The sequence below is a fragment of the Onthophagus taurus genome, chromosome 4 (assembly GCF_036711975.1).
Source record: "Onthophagus taurus isolate NC chromosome 4, IU_Otau_3.0, whole genome shotgun sequence".
NCBI lineage: Eukaryota > Metazoa > Arthropoda > Insecta > Coleoptera > Scarabaeidae > Onthophagus > Onthophagus taurus.
Window position 1 is genome coordinate 1,600,493 of NC_091969.1, and position 16,290 is coordinate 1,616,782.

The 16,290-nt window shown below is 37.4% G+C and overlaps 1 long non-coding RNA gene across 5 annotated transcripts; it reads left to right on the plus strand.

Moving 5' to 3' along the window:
- The first annotated feature begins 14,278 nt into the window (after nucleotides 1–14,278).
- LOC139429670 (uncharacterized) lies at nucleotides 14,279–15,944 on the plus strand. Of its 5 annotated transcripts, XR_011640228.1 has the most exons (5): nucleotides 14,279–14,644; nucleotides 14,708–14,726; nucleotides 14,790–14,859; nucleotides 14,922–15,073; nucleotides 15,133–15,944. It is a non-coding gene; the product is annotated as an uncharacterized lncRNA (long non-coding RNA). The 5 variants fall into 5 exon arrangements; XR_011640227.1 differs by having other exon boundaries at nucleotides 14,279–14,726; XR_011640226.1 differs by having other exon boundaries at nucleotides 14,708–14,859.
- Nucleotides 15,945–16,290: the final 346 nt, after the last annotated feature.

Genomic DNA, 16,290 nt, shown 5'->3' on the forward strand with positions numbered 1-16,290 from the left:
ACGTCATAATATCACGTTTTGGGCACATTTTGTTTTTTATCTCCAACATGCTCCAAGATGTCATTTGGCGCCTGAATATCACAAATATGATCAACAGAATTACCGGAGCCAAAAGTGATAGAAAGTTCAAACATGGCTCAGAACAGCGTATAACGTCATAATGTCACGTTTTGGGTGCATTTTGTTTTTTATCTCCAACATGCTCCAAGATGTCATTTGGCGCCTGAATATCACAAATATGGTCAACAGAATTATCGGAACCGAAAGTGATAGAAAGTTCAAACATGCCTCAGAACGGCGTATAACGTCATAATATCACGTTTTGGGCACATTTTGTTTTTTATCTCCAACATGCTCCAAGATGTCATTTGGCGCCTGAATATCACAAATATGGTCAGCAGAATTATCGGAACCAAAAGTGATAGAAAGTTCAAACATGGCTCAGAACGGCGTATAACGTCATATTATCACGTTTTGGGTGCATTTTGTTTTTTATCTCCAACATGCTCCAAGATGTCATTTGGCGCCTGAATATCACAAATATGGTCAACAGAATTATCGGAACCGAAAGTGATAGAAAGTTCAAACATGGCTCAGAACGGCGTATAACGTCAAAATATCACGTTTTGGGCACATTTTGTTTTTTATCTCTAACATGCTCCAAGATGTCATTTGGCGCCTGAATATCACAAATATGGTCAGCAGAATTATCGGAACCAAAAGTGATAGAAAGTTCAAACATGGCTCAGAACGGCGTATAACGTCATAATATCACGTTTTGGGCATATTTTGTTTTTCATCTCCAACATGCTCCAAGATGTCATTTGACGCCTGAATATCACAAATATGGTCAACAGAATTACCGGAACCAAAAGTGATAGAAAGTTCAAACGTGGCTCAGAACGGCGTATAACGTCATAATATCACGTTTTGGGCACATTTTGTTTTTTATCTCCAACATGCTCCAAGATGTCATTTGACGCCTGAATATCACAAATATGGTCAACAGAATTACCGGAACCAAAAGTGATAGAAAGTTCAAACATGACTCAGAACGGCGCATAACGTCATAATATCACGTTTTGGGCACATTTTGTTTTTTATCTCCAACATGCTCCAAGATGTCATTTGGCGCCTGAATATCACAAATATGGTGAACAGAATTATCGGAACCGAAAGTGATAGAAACTTCAAACATGGCTCAGAACGGCGTATAACGTCATAATATCACGTTTTGGGTGCATTTTGATTTTTATCTCCAACATGCTACAAGATGTCATTTGGCGCCTGAATATCACAAATATGGTCAACAGAATTATCGGAACCGAAAGTGATAGAAAGTTCAAACATGGCTCAGAACGGCGTATAACGTCATAATGTCACGTTTTGGGTGCATTTTGTTTTTTATCTCCAACATGCTCCAAGATGTCATTTGGCGCCCGAATATCACAAATATGGTCAACAGAATTATCGGAACCGAAAGTGATAGAAAGTTCAAACATGGCTCAGAACGGCGTATAACGTCATAATATCACGTTTTGGGTGCATTTTGTTTTTTATCTCCAACATGCTCCAAGATGTCATTTGGCGCCTGAATATCACAAATATGGTCAACAGAATTATCGGAACCGAAAGTGATAGAAAGTTCAAACATGGCTCAGAACGGCGTATAACGTCATAATATCACGTTTTGGACACATTTTGTTTTTTATCTCCTATATGCTCCAAGATGTCAATTGACGCCTTAATATCACAAATATGGTCAACAGAATTACCGGAACCAAAAGTGTTAGAAAGTTCAAACATGGCTCAGAACGGCGCATAACGTCATAATATCACGTTTTGGGCACATTTTGTTTTTTATCTCCAACATGCTCCAAGATGTCATTTGACGCCTGAATATCACAAATATGGTCAACAGAATTATCGGAACCGAAAGTGATAGAAAGTTCAAACATGGCTTAAAACGGCATCTAACGTCATAATATCACGTTTTGGGCACATTTTGTTTTTTATCTCCAACATGCTCCAAGATGTCATTTGGCGCCTGAATATCACAAATATGATCAACAGAATTACCGGAGCCAAAAGTGGTAGAAAGTTCAAACATGGCTCAGAACGGCGTATAACGTCATAATATCACGTTTTGGGCACATTTTGTTTTTTATCTCCAACATGCTCCAAGATGTCATTTGGCGCCAGAATATCACAAATATGGTCAACAGAATTATCGGAACCGAAAGTGATACAAAGTTCAAACATGGCTCAGAACGGCGTATAACGTCATAATATCACGTTTTGGACACATTTTGTTTTTTATCTCCAATATGCTCCAAGATGTCATTTGACGCCTGAATATCACAAATATGGTCAACAGAATTACCGGAACCGAAAGTGATAGAAAGTTCAAACATGGCTCAGAACGGCGTATAACGTCATAATATCACGTTTTGGGCACATTTTGTTTTTTATCTCCAACATGCTCCAAGATGTCATTTGGCGCCAGAATATCACATATATGGTCAACAGAATTACCCGAACCAAAAGTGATAGAAAGTTCAAACATGGCTTAAAACGGCATCTAACGTCATAATATCACGTTTTGGGCACATTTTGTTTTTTATCTCCAACATGCTCCAAGATGTCATTTGGCGCCTGAATATCACAAATATGATCAACAGAATTACCGGAGCCAAAAGTGATAGAAAGTTCAAACATGGCTCAGAACGGCGTATAACGTCATAATATCACGTTTTGGGCACATTTTGTTTTTTATCTCCAACTTGCTCCAAGATGTCATTTGGCGCCTGAATATCAAATATATGGTCAACAGAATTACCGGAACCAAAAGTGATAGAAAGTTCAAACATGGCTCAAAACGGCGTATAACGTCATAATATCACGTTTTGGGCACATTTTGTTTTTTATCTCCAACTTGCTCCAAGATGTCATTTGGCGCCTGAATATCAAATATATGATCAACAGAATTACCGGAACCAAAAGTGATAGAAAGTTCAAAAATGGCTCAAAACGGCGTATAACGTCATAATATCACGTTTTGGGCACATTTTGTTTTTTATCTCCAACTTGCTCCAAGATGTCATTTGGCGCCTGAATATCAAATATATGGTCAACAGAATTACCGGAACCAAAAGTGATAGAAACTTCAAACATGGCTCAGAACGGCGTATAACGTCATAATATCACGTTTTGGGCACATTTTGTTTTTTATCTCCAACATGCTCCAAGATGTCATTTGGCGCCAGAATATCACATATATGGTCAACAGAATTACCCGAACCAAAAGTGATAGAAAGTTCAAACATGGCTTAAAACGGCATCTAACGTCATAATATCACGTTTTGGGCACATTTTGTTTTTTATCTCCAACATGCTCCAAGATGTCATTTGGCGCCTGAATATCACAAATATGATCAACAGAATTACCGGAGCCAAAAGTGATAGAAAGTTCAAACATGGCTCAAAACGGCGTATAACGTCATAATATTACGTTTTGGGCACATTTTGTTTTTTATCTCCAACATGCTCCAAGATGTCATTTGAGGCCGAATATCACAAATATGGTTAACAGAATTACCGGAACCAAAAGTGATAGAAAGTTCAAACATGCCTCAAAAGGGCGTATAACGTCATAATATCACGTTTTGGGCACATTTTGTTTTTTATCTCCAACATGCTCCAAGATGTCATTTGGCGCCTGAATATTAAATATATGGTCAACAGAATTACCGGAACCAAAAGTGATAGAAAGTTCAAACATGGCTCAGAACGGCGTATAACGTCATAATATCACGTTTTGGGCACATTTTGTTTTTTATCTCCAACATGCTCCAAGATGTTATTTGGCGCCTGAATATCACAAATATGGTCAGCAGAATTATCGGAACCAAAGGTGATAGAAAGTTCAAACATCGCTCAGAACGGCGTATAACGTCATAATATCACGTTTTGGGCATATTTTGTTTTTTATCTCCAACATGCTCCAAGATGTCATTTGGCGCCAGAATATCACATATATGGTCAACAGAATTACCAGAACCAAAAGTGATAGAAAGTTCAAACATGGCTTAAAAGGGCGTATAACGTCATAATATCACGTTTTGGGCACATTTTGTTTTTTATCTCCAACATGCTCCAAGATGTCATTTGGCGCCTGAATATCAAATATATGGTCAACAGAATTACCGGAACCAAAAGTGATAGAAAGTTCAAACATGGTTTAGAACGGCGTATAACGTCATAATATCACGTTTTGGGCACATTTTGTTTTTTATCTCCAACATGCTCCAAGATGTCATTTGGTGCCTGAATATCACAAATATGATCAACAGAATTACCGGAACCAAAAGTGATAGAAAGTTCAAACATGGCTCAGAACGGCGTATAACGTCATAATATCACGTTTTGGGATCATTTTGTTTTTTATCTCCAACATGCTCCAAGATGTCATTTGGCGCCTGAATATCACAAATATGATCAACAGAATTACCGGAGCCAAAAGTGATAGAAAGTTCAAACATGGCTCAGAACGGCGTATAACGTCATAATATCACGTTTTGGGCACATTTTGTTTTTTATCTCCAACATGTTCCAAGATGTCATTTGGCGCCTGAATATCACAAATATGGTCAACAGAATTATCGGAACCGAAAGTGATAGAAAGTTCAAGCATGGCTCAAAACGGCGTATAACGGCAAAATATCACGTATTGGGCACATTTTGTTTTTTATCTCCAACATGCTCCAAGATGTCATTTGGCGCCTGAATATTACATATATGGTCAACAGAATTACCGGAACCGAAAGTGATAGAAAGTTCAAACATGGTTCAGAACGGCGTATAACGTCATAATATCACGTTTTGGGCACATTTTGTTTTTTATCTCCAACATGCTCCAAGATGTCATTTGGCGCCTGAATATCACAAATATGATCAACAGAATTACCGGAGCCAAAAGTGATAGAAAGTTCAAACATGGCTCAGAACGGCGTATAACGTCATAATATCACGTTTTGGGCACATTTTGTTTTTTATCTCCAACATGCTCCAAGATGTCATTTGGCGCCTGAATATCACAAATATGATCAACAGAATTACCGGAACCAAAAGTGATAGAAAGTTCAAACATGGTTTAGAACGGCGTATAACGTCATAATATCACGTTTTGGACACATTTTGTTTTTTATCTCCAACATGCTCCAAGATGTCATTTGGTGCCTGAATATCACAAATATGATCAACAGAATTACCGGAACCAAAAGTGATAGAAAGTTCAAACATGGCTCAGAACGGCGTATAACGTCATAATATCACGTTTTGGGCACATTTTGTTTTTTATCTCCAACATGCTCCAAGATATCATTTGACGCCTGAATATCACAAATATGGTCAACAGAATTATCGGAACCGAAGGTGATAGAAAGGTCAAACATGGCTCAGAACGGCGTATAACGTCATAATATCACGTTTTGGGCACATTTTGTTTTTTATCTCCAACATGTTCTAAGATGTCATTTGGCGCCTGAATATCACAAATATGGTCAACAGAATTATCGGAACCGAAAGTGATAGAAAGTTCAAGCATGGCTCAAAACGGCGTATAACGGCAAAATATCACGTTTTGGGCACATTTTGTTTTTTATCTCCAACATGCTCCAAGATGTCATTTGGCGCCTGAATATCACAAATATGATCAACAGAATTACCGGAGCCAAAAGTGATAGAAAGTTCAAACATGGCTCAGAACGGCGTATAACGTCATAATATCACGTTTTGGGCACATTTTGTTTTTTATCTCCAACATGCTCCAAGATGTCATTTGGCGCCTGAATATCACAAATATGATCAACAGAATTACCGGAGCCAAAAGTGATAGAAAGTTCAAACATGGCTCAGAACGGCGTATAACGTCATAATATCACGTTTTGGGCACATTTTGTTTTTTATCTCCAACATGCTCCAAGATGTCATTTGGCGCCTGAATATCACAAATATGATCAACAGAATTACCGGAACCAAAAGTGATAGAAAGTTCAAACATGGTTTAGAACGGCGTATAACGTCATAATATCACGTTTTGGGCACATTTTGTTTTTTATCTCCAACATGCTCCAAGATGTCATTTGGTGCCTGAATATCACAAATATGATCAACAGAATTACCGGAACCAAAAGTGATAGAAAGTTCAAACATGGCTCAGAACGGCGTATAACGTCATAATATCACGTTTTGGGCACATTTTGTTTTTTATCTCCAACATGCTCCAAGATATCATTTGACGCCTGAATATCACAAATATGGTCAACAGAATTATCGGAACCGAAAGTGATAGAAAGGTCAAACATGGCTCAGAACGGCGTATAACGTCATAATATCACGTTTTGGGCACATTTTGTTTTTTATCTCCAACATGTTCCAAGATGTCATTTGGCGCCTGAATATCACAAATATGGTCAACAGAATTATCGGAACCGAAAGTGATAGAAAGTTCAAGCATGGCTCAAAACGGCGTATAACGGCAAAATATCACGTTTTGGGCACATTTTGTTTTTTATCTCCAACATGCTCCAAGATGTCATTTGGCGCCTGAATATCCCATATATGGTCAACAGAATTACCGGAACCGAAAGTGATAGAAAGTTCAAACATGGTTCAGAACGGCGTATAATGTCATAATATCACGTTTTGGGATCATTTTGTTTTTTATCTCCAACATGCTCCAAGATGTCATTTGGCGCCTGAATATCACAAATATGATCAACAGAATTACCGGAGCCAAAAGTGATAGAAAGTTCAAACATGGCTCAGAACGGCGTATAACGTCATAATATCACGTTTTGGGCACATTTTGTTTTTTATCTCCAACATGCTCCAAGATGTCATTTAGCGCCTGAATATCACAAATATGATCAACAGAATTACCGGAGCCAAAAGTGATAGAAAGTTCAAACATGGCTCAGAACGGCGTATAACGTCATAATATCACGTTTTGGGCACATTTTGTTTTTTATCTCCAACATGTTCCAAGATGTCATTTGGCGCCTGAATATCACAAATATGGTCAACAGAATTATCGGAACCGAAAGTGATAGAAAGTTCAAACATGGTTCAGAACGGCGTATAACGTCATAATATCACGTTTTGAGCACATTTTGTTTTTTATCTCCAACATGCTCCAAGATGTCATTTGGCGCCTGAAAGTAGTATAGATTCGCTGATTCAAGAACCTCCTCCTCGAACCTGCGTTCTAGGAGGAGGTTCTTGAATCGGCAAATTTTTTGGGGGTCAGAGGAGGTTCGATGAGGAGAGGAGGTTCTTGAATCGGCGATTCTTTTGAGGGTCGGAGGAGGTCAATTTACTTGAGAAGGTCATGTTATTTTGACGAAATTATTAAAAATTTATCTTTATTAAAAATGTATCTTTATTTAGGTTATGTTATTAAAAATTTATCTTTATATGTAACCTGTTTACCTAGATGAAAACAATTACTATGTTTATCCTTCGACGCTTCTCAATGAACTGTTAATGTTTTCGATATATCTCTTAATTTATTATTATACACAAAGGTATACGGTTTTGAGATATGTAGGTATACAAATAAGTGAGTCATAACTTACCTGCGAGATATTTTTTATTTTATTATGTAAAGGTGTACGGGTATTTAAGAATATGCGAGGAGGTTCTTGAATCGGCAAATTTTTTGGGAGGACAGGTTTGAGGAGGAGGTCAACTAACTTGTTAGTAGATGAGTCATGATCCACCTGCGAGATATTTTTTAAGAGCTTCTTAATAAATTTGTCATGCGTTTTGTCTGACGTCTCACGATATAATGACGTGTTAGAACATGTATAATAGATATATTCGGTAATGATGTGAAATATTACTCCCCCCCGCCAGCAACCTTATGTATTGCTATAAATACAAACGTTGGTCGAAGTTGTACCGCAGAGTGTTGTGCTTCAGAGTAAGGTTTTTGTGTATTTAGTACATATTAAAAATATCGTGTAGATTTTTGGTGCATTTAGTACAGAGGATTTTTAACGTAACGAGTAAGTAATTCAAATGTAATACAAGTAGATAATGTACTAATGTAAACAATAATATTGATGTTTAGTGGCAACCAGACCGAACCCCAAATGTCCAACTAAGAGAGCTGCTGTAAATTCATTTGAAAAGGGTGAAAATAAAAAACCTGCCCGAAACATCAAAATGGAGGGTAATTGTAATGAGACAACTGCAACAAATGTGTCGCTAGGAAGTGATAATCAAAGAAAAAAGGATGTGGTCAACAACAAATCAACAACATTATGTAGAAAATTGTGGAAAGTTACCTTTCACAAGTAACGTAGTATTAAATGAGGCAGTGAAAAATAATCTCCAAAAAGGTAATCAAGCGCCATTATTCTCCGAGAGTACATATTATTTAAATAAAAGTCGAACGAAATGGATATCGGTTGGCATGTCTGCCAATCTACATTTTGATCCGGTTATAAGATTAATGGGAAAAGGACAATGCATAACTTTTACCGAAGACGAATGGAAAAATGTGATTAATAGCAGACAATTGATTATGAATAGTTTTGTTGGTGATTTATCGGCACCACCACATTTCGTTGTAAGCGGCGTGACCTGCAGCAGCCAATGGATAGAAAATGTACGAAAAGTGTTGAAAATGGAAAGGGGGTCAGAAATATTTTACCTGGCTTACGACTCGTTACACGAATTGTGGAAACTTAGCGACTTAGTTTCGAGTAGGGTAGAAGTATTAAAGTGTATGGAATATAAAAATTATTACGATAGCGTGATCGATGTGGTATCAACAATGCAAGGTGATATAAAATCGAATATATTGGTTGCTTCAAACGGTGCACCACGTGAACATTTGTGCGTAACTAAAGAACTGCTCGTATACGGTATGGATAAGGTATTACTGGATTTAGATTTGCACGCATTAATGAAGATGTGAAGTGAATAAAATGGAAAAAAAAGTGACGTTTTGCGAATCGAAAAATAGAGTGTACCGAATGCACACTTGGACGTTTGCTTACAGACAATCAAGGATAAGTGACTGGGAAGAAAAGATGTTGGACGGAATTAGATTTAAGACTAGGATAAGAAACGTAAATAAGTTATTAGAAAAATATTTAGATGTAGATTATAGATTAAATATATATCAAGAACGTTTTAGCATTGTAGAGTAATCGAAATGTTTTTAACTGAGTAACAATTAATTTTTAGGATATTAGTAGATTTAAGTGTAGCTGAATAATAATAATAATAATATTAATAGATTTAAGTATAAATTAAGAGCAAAACTGTTTTTGTAAAATATTTAAAAGGAATAAAAGCTTAAAGCACAACAGCAGAGCTTCATTTCTAGTTTTTAACTGTGAAGAAAAGGAAGAAGGAGTGAAATTATAAAATGAATTTGTTAGAACCTAATCGTAACAGTTATCGTTTGACAGGCAAACGAATTGGTCGAGGATTTTTTAACAAGTTGATAGATAAACTTCCGATAGAACTTCATTTGCCAGGATATAATTTTTGTGGACCGGGTACCAAGTTGGAAAAGAGATTATCGAGAGGAGATCGAGGCGTGAATCCATTAGACGAAGCGTGTAAGAAACACGATATAGCATATACGGTCAGTTCAAATTTAAAATTTAGACACGACGCAGACAGAGCATTATATAAAGCAGCGAAAGAACGAATACGAAATAAAGAGTCTACTCTTGGAGAAAAAGTGGCATCGTCCGCAGTTGCCGCCTTAATGAAAGCAAAAGTAGCGGTCGGTATGGGCGTAGGTAGAAAAAGAAATCGTACGGGTCGACGACCTTTAAAAAAAGTCCGAACGCGTGTAAAGCGTGGTGGAGCTATATCTTTTGTAGATGCACTTCGATTCGCTCGCAACGCAATATCGAGATCAGGTGCTAAGAATTTGTTGACAAACGTTAAAGCGGCGTACGGAGCTTTGAAAAAGATAAGAAAAAGAATTTCCGAACCTAGAGGTCGAGTTATTCGAATTCCGAAAACGGGAGGATTTTTACCTTTAATTCCCCTGTTCGCAGCTTTAGGTGCCCTAGGTAGTATCGGCGGTGGTGCTGCCGCTATTGCAAGAACTATAAACAACGCGAAAACAGCTAGAGAGCAATTAGATGAAGAACGAAGACATAACAAGGCTATGGAAGCAAAGGCCGTAGGTAGCGGATTTTATATAAAACCATATAAGAAAGGTTGCGGTTTGTTTATTGAAGGAAAGGGGAATAATGTTGGCAGCACAGGTTACTTCAATAAGCCCTATAAGAAAGGTTGCGGTATAACCACTAGTTCAAAAAACTAGTTCGAATACCTCGTCGTGCGTTAACTAACGTCGAGTTGGAAAAGTTTGCGAAAGTACTAAAAATTCCACATTTTCGGGGTATATTTATGAGAGACAATCTCCCGAGTAAGATTAAAAAGAAGGAAAGAGGTATTGTTAACTTGGATAACGGAAAGGACGAGGGACTCATTGGGTCGCCTATAAGAAAGACGACAAGGACATATACTATTTCGACAGTTACGGTGATTTAAGACCGCCATTAGAAATTGAACAATATTTGCTGTCAGACGGTAGGGGTGGTCAAGTAAAGTATAATTACTGTCGATATCAAAGAGAAATAGATCAAAATTGCGGACAGTTGTGTCTGAAGTTTCTAAGTAATAAAAGAACCTATTAGAGTCTAGAGACGTTTAGACGTTCAGAAGTAATGGAGAAAGAAGCAATACACACGACATATACATTTACGTTGACTGGAAAGTCATCTGAATTGACTTGTAATTTTAATCCTCCGATCTATTTGAACGAATTTGGTAGTTACGAGTTGGCTCTTTTGAATTTCGAAACGTTTAATAGTTTAGCAAACGTTAATAAAAACAACAACGTAATCCAATACGAAGATAAGACAGGACATTTTAAAAACAATATAATAGTACCTGTTGGAACGTACGATATTGATGATATTGCCGAGTTCGTGAATGAACAGCTAGACAAAAGACACGCTAAAAGTGTCGTAATAAGGATTAAGGGGAATAATAACACACAACATTCTTTAATAAAAAGTACCCGTCGAATTAATTTTGCATGCGATAATTCTATAGGGCCGTTACTTGGCTTCAAGCCTCAAATATTACCTAGAGATACGGAAGTGGAATCCGATTTCGTAGTAAACATAAATAAAACGAACGCCTTACAAATTTATTGTAATTTAGTGACGGGATCGTATAATAACGGAGTTCCCGTGCACGTTTTATATCATTTTTTCCCAAACGTTCCGGCAGGTTTTAAAATAATCGAATCACCACAACTACCTATTTATTTACCGGTTTTAACGAACGTGATTAGTAGCTTAACAGTACGTATACTTGATCAGGACGGAAACTTGGTAGACTTCAGAGAAGAAGAAATAACAGTGAGAGTTCACCTGAGATCGATAAATTGAATTATTTAAATTTGACTAACGTTATGACAGTGTTATATCAAAACAAAAGAAAGCGGTGGTCAAGAAGAGACAGAGCGAGAAAATTGTTTAATGGAGAAAACTATAAAGCGCGCGTCATCAGTCAACGTAGCGGCAGTAGAAGACGATCCATTCATCGATTATCACCAGTCAATCGAAGGTATTTAGTTCAGTTAGGATACGAAGTGTTAAAGTAATGGACATTTTAAAAGTAACGGATAAGATAAAAACAGATCACTCTATCGTAAGTTATGAATTCCATTCGCATCAACCGTTTGGATCGACCACGTTCGATAACAATGACGAAATTAGAATTTCAATTCCGGAAATAGATAATTATACTTTACCGAGCGAGAGTTATCTATACGTCGAGGGTAGCGTTCGTAAGTTAGCCGCGGACGGAAGTATAACAAAAGATGACAGCGCAACGGGGCAATTGGTTAACAATCCCGTTGCATTTATGTTTAGCGATATTCGATATCTTATTAACGGAGTACATGTTGATGGTGTGCGGAACATCGGTATAAGCTCATGCATGAAGGGTTATTTCTCATCTACGCAGAACGAGGTGGTGAAATTAGAGAACGCCGGTTGGCACATAAAACCTTGGAAAGATGATATAGCGGGTGTTTCAAAGGCTTTAGATAAAAATGGAAATTTCGGTCTTAGCGTTCCGCTAAAAACGTTGCTAGGATTCGCAGAAGATTTCAGAAAGATCATGATGAACGTTCGACAGGAACTTGTGCTAATTCGCGGACACGATGATACGGACGTCATCTTTCAACCAGCAGCCGCTCCGAACGACGAAAAATTGAAATTGATCATTAATAAAATTATATGGAGAGTTCCTCACGTGGCGGTGGGATTACGCGAACAGTTGGCATTAACAAAACTATCAGAAAGAAACGTAGACATTCACGTTCCTTTTCGATCGTGGGAAATACACGAGTACCCTCAATTACCTCAAACTACGAAGCAATCTTGGGCCGTCAAAACTGCTCCACAATTGGAAACGCCTAGATTTATAATCATCGGATTTCAAACAAATCGAAAGGGTATATTTAAAGGAAACATGGCATTATTTGATAATATAAACTTAACGAACGTAACCGTTTTCTTGAATGGAGAACGTTTTCCGTACGATAATTTGAATGTGGATTTTGATAACAATCACTATGCGATTTTGTATGATATGTATTCAAGATTTCAGCAAGCATACTACTATCAAGAAAGCGAACCTTTGTTTTCACCGGAAGAATTTAAAACTTACGCGCCGTTAATTGGAATCGATTGCACGTATCAACAGGAAGCAATACATAAAAGCGGAGTAGAAATAAAAATCGAGTATTCAACGAAAAATCCAATTCCGGAAGGTACGACAGCTTACGCATTAATTCTGCATGACAGAGCATTTGTGTATTCGCCTCTTACGAAAATGGTTAAGCAATTAATATAGTGGTACTGTTGAAGCAACGTCATTTAGTGTATCTCTAAACATCGAAGGAAACGTTTGCATATAGTGGTATATTATGGATATTATGGTTTTTCAAAGGGATTTTATTATTTTGGACATTCAAGGTTTCACGATAAACGATGAAGAATTTATCCCAAAGGAACTGGCTTCTTACGACAGTAATCATTGTATAAGTCATTACGTGTTTCAACCTAGTCGAAGCTTTTCTTCACTATCTACCAAATTTCGCAATACGGCGAATTGGTTAATGAGTCATCATCATTGTATTGATTGGAACGACGGGTTTGTTCCTGCGTCTCGTTTCGATGAGATCGTTTATTATTTGTGTCGTTCGACAAAAGTAGCGTACGTAAAAGGACGTGAGAAAGCTACATTTTTAAGAAGAATTTTAACAATACCGGTAAAAGAATTGCCGGAAAATGAATGCAAATTGGAGGTTGGTGCGCCGATGTGTCCCTATCATAAAAAGAGACCAAGTATGTGCTCCTTATCGAATGTTTTTTATTTATTTTCATACGTATTCAGACATCTATAACTATATGTAAACGAATTGAGAAAGGCAGACGGGTAGTAGCGGTAGAGCAGTTCAAGATGGAACGTCTTTGGCGGTTAGTTACCAGATTGGGACTTTCAACTTTTATAATTAATAAAGTGTGGGATATTATGGAAAGATACGAATCTGATTTATCTTTTGCGAATATTAAAAACTACGAATTATGTTATTTACCAATCGATTATTATATCAATAAAGTAAAGCCATTAGATTTGGCGGCGGTTTGGTTTAAATTACCGTTGAAGTATAGAAACGATGAGCGATTACAAAGCAAGCTGCCCTGTTTTGAACATTATAATTTGCCTCATTGGGAAACGCATATTGATGGTCCACCATCGGCAAGAAAGGATTGTTCTTTATGTATGGTTTAGTATATAAACATTGTCAGTTATAGATTGTAAATTAATAATAATAAAAGATTGTAAAAAGTGTAAAAAGTTGTTTTAATTTAAAAGAAAAAATAGTTAATCTAAATGAATACATGGTATGTATACATTGGGTTGGGTTGGTATGACTTGGATTGTACATTGAAAAAGTATTAAATTGGAAGAAAAAAAGGAAGAGAAAAGGAAGAAAAAAAAAAAAAAAAAAAAAAAAGAAAAGAAAAAGGGAAAAGGATTGTTTATTGAAGCTCCTCCTATGCTCCTCCCATGCTCCTCCTCAGGCTCCTCCCAAAGTGGAGATGGAAGAGTGGGGATGGGAGTGGGGGAAATCTAAAATTCCCCCCCCGGTTGCCAGGAAAGTAGAGCCAGAAAAAAAGTACCCCCACTCTAACTCCGCCCATTCCCCACTCCTCCCCCTTGTCACGCCCCACCCCACGCCCCCCTTCATTACTCTAGTATAAGAAGGCACCTCCCAGCCTTTGAAAGTCACTTAAGTGTTTGTGTTCTTCAGTTTTTTGGTAAGTACAACCTTCTTTATTATCATGTTTATATAACGTTCATTTTCTCTCCATCACTACAGCTCTTTCTACAACTTTCTCTTTTTTGGTGAGTAAAACTATATTTGTTTTGCATGTTTATATAATATTTAAAATTGTTTTTTCCACTCCTAGACATCCTTGCTCATTCAGCTTTCTCTTTTTTTGCTGTGTTTTATTTGGTAAGTAACCTTTTCTACTTCCATGTTTATATAATATATTCTTGCTTTATTTCATCATGACAGCTCGTTCTACTTTGTTTTTGTGAGTACAACTTGTTTATTTGTTTGTTATGTTAAATTGATATTTTTTTCCCAATTCCTACAGGAGCTTACTGCTGATCAGTTCGATTAGACCGATCAGTTTTTAACATCGTAATTTCAGCAACTTTTTTCTGGTAAGTATAGTCTCCTTTCTTGACATATATTGTTTTTAATCTTGTGTTTTTCATTCCTATAGCTCCTTCTATTTTTTCAAGTTAACTTTTATTGGTAAGCATAACTTTATTTTTTCGAACGTTTTATCATTCATATCCTATCATTCAGCACTTTGTTGACAAGCACCCTCTGCAGTTAGATTTTAACGTGCAACTGTATTTTTCATCAAGCGATGTAAGTATACATGTTTTTTTTATTAAAATAAAATTAATTAATTTTCTTTTCTTATCAAGATGTCTCAAGACGGTTTTAGTCAAATTGATTTAACTGCTCCGGGTTTCGCCAGCCAGGAATCCTTTCTGTTAAACAGTTTTGACATAAACCTGTTGAACATGTCGACTGTTGAGAAGGCTCTGGATCCAAACGTGCAGCCTAATGAGCAGCCGATGGATCCAAACGTTGAATCTAATGTGCAGCAAGCTACGGCGCTTCCAAACATCGCAGGTTCCTCGAAAGTCGACGATAAGAATGTGAAACACCTTTCACTTTCACTTCGTCGAAAGTCGGGGAACCGTGAACACCGGAAGAAGGGTGCAGGTGTGTGGTTACCGCCAGATAAGTATAGAGAGCTTCGACGGGAGACCCGTGCTCGTTCGCGAAGTACCAAACACAAGCGTGTGTCAGTTGAACCTGCGACTCTGTCAAAGGTTGAAGTGACACACTCGGAAGTGGCTAGCGGCGATGAGTCCAACGACTCTCTTTCTTTAATGGCGGTATCCCAACACTGCACCGAAAACCGGACATACCTTAAAGCTATTAATGCAGCTTTTGTTTCTAAGGCTTCTTCTTCTAAGGCTTCTTCTTCTAAAGCTTCGTCGATTCCCACTCCCCCTACTAACATAAACATTCCTACCATAGAAGTTCCCTCATTAAGCCCGAAAGTACAAATCTTAAGGGTGGACACAATTCCCGCTACTTCAGTCATTTCCGATGTACCTGCCAGCCTTTTTTCAAATGCAATGTGTGCAGCAGTAGAAACAACCAAAGAGGAGATTTTGACCGAAATTAATATTTTGTATCAAAATTTTTATAAAGACCTTCATGCAAAGGTAGTTCAATTGCAGACCTCTTTGAGAGAACTTGCACAGTTTAGGGAAGGGCTGGCGTCGAGTTCTAACCACTCTTTAACAACGTCACTCGACATCACCGTTGCAACATTAACCGTTGAAATGAAAAAAGCAGAATTCATTTTGTCTTCTTTACATACTAATAACTTCCCTTCCTAGCTAAAAAGATGTCCGGTAGCAACAACTTCGGGAGGGTGCTCACGTTGGAGCGAAGAGTTGCGTCATTGGAGGTCAAAGTAGATACCCTGTTTCAGCTGGTAGGCTATATCTATAATCTTTTTTGCACGTTTTTAATTTCATAATCTTCTTAGGTAAACAGTATTG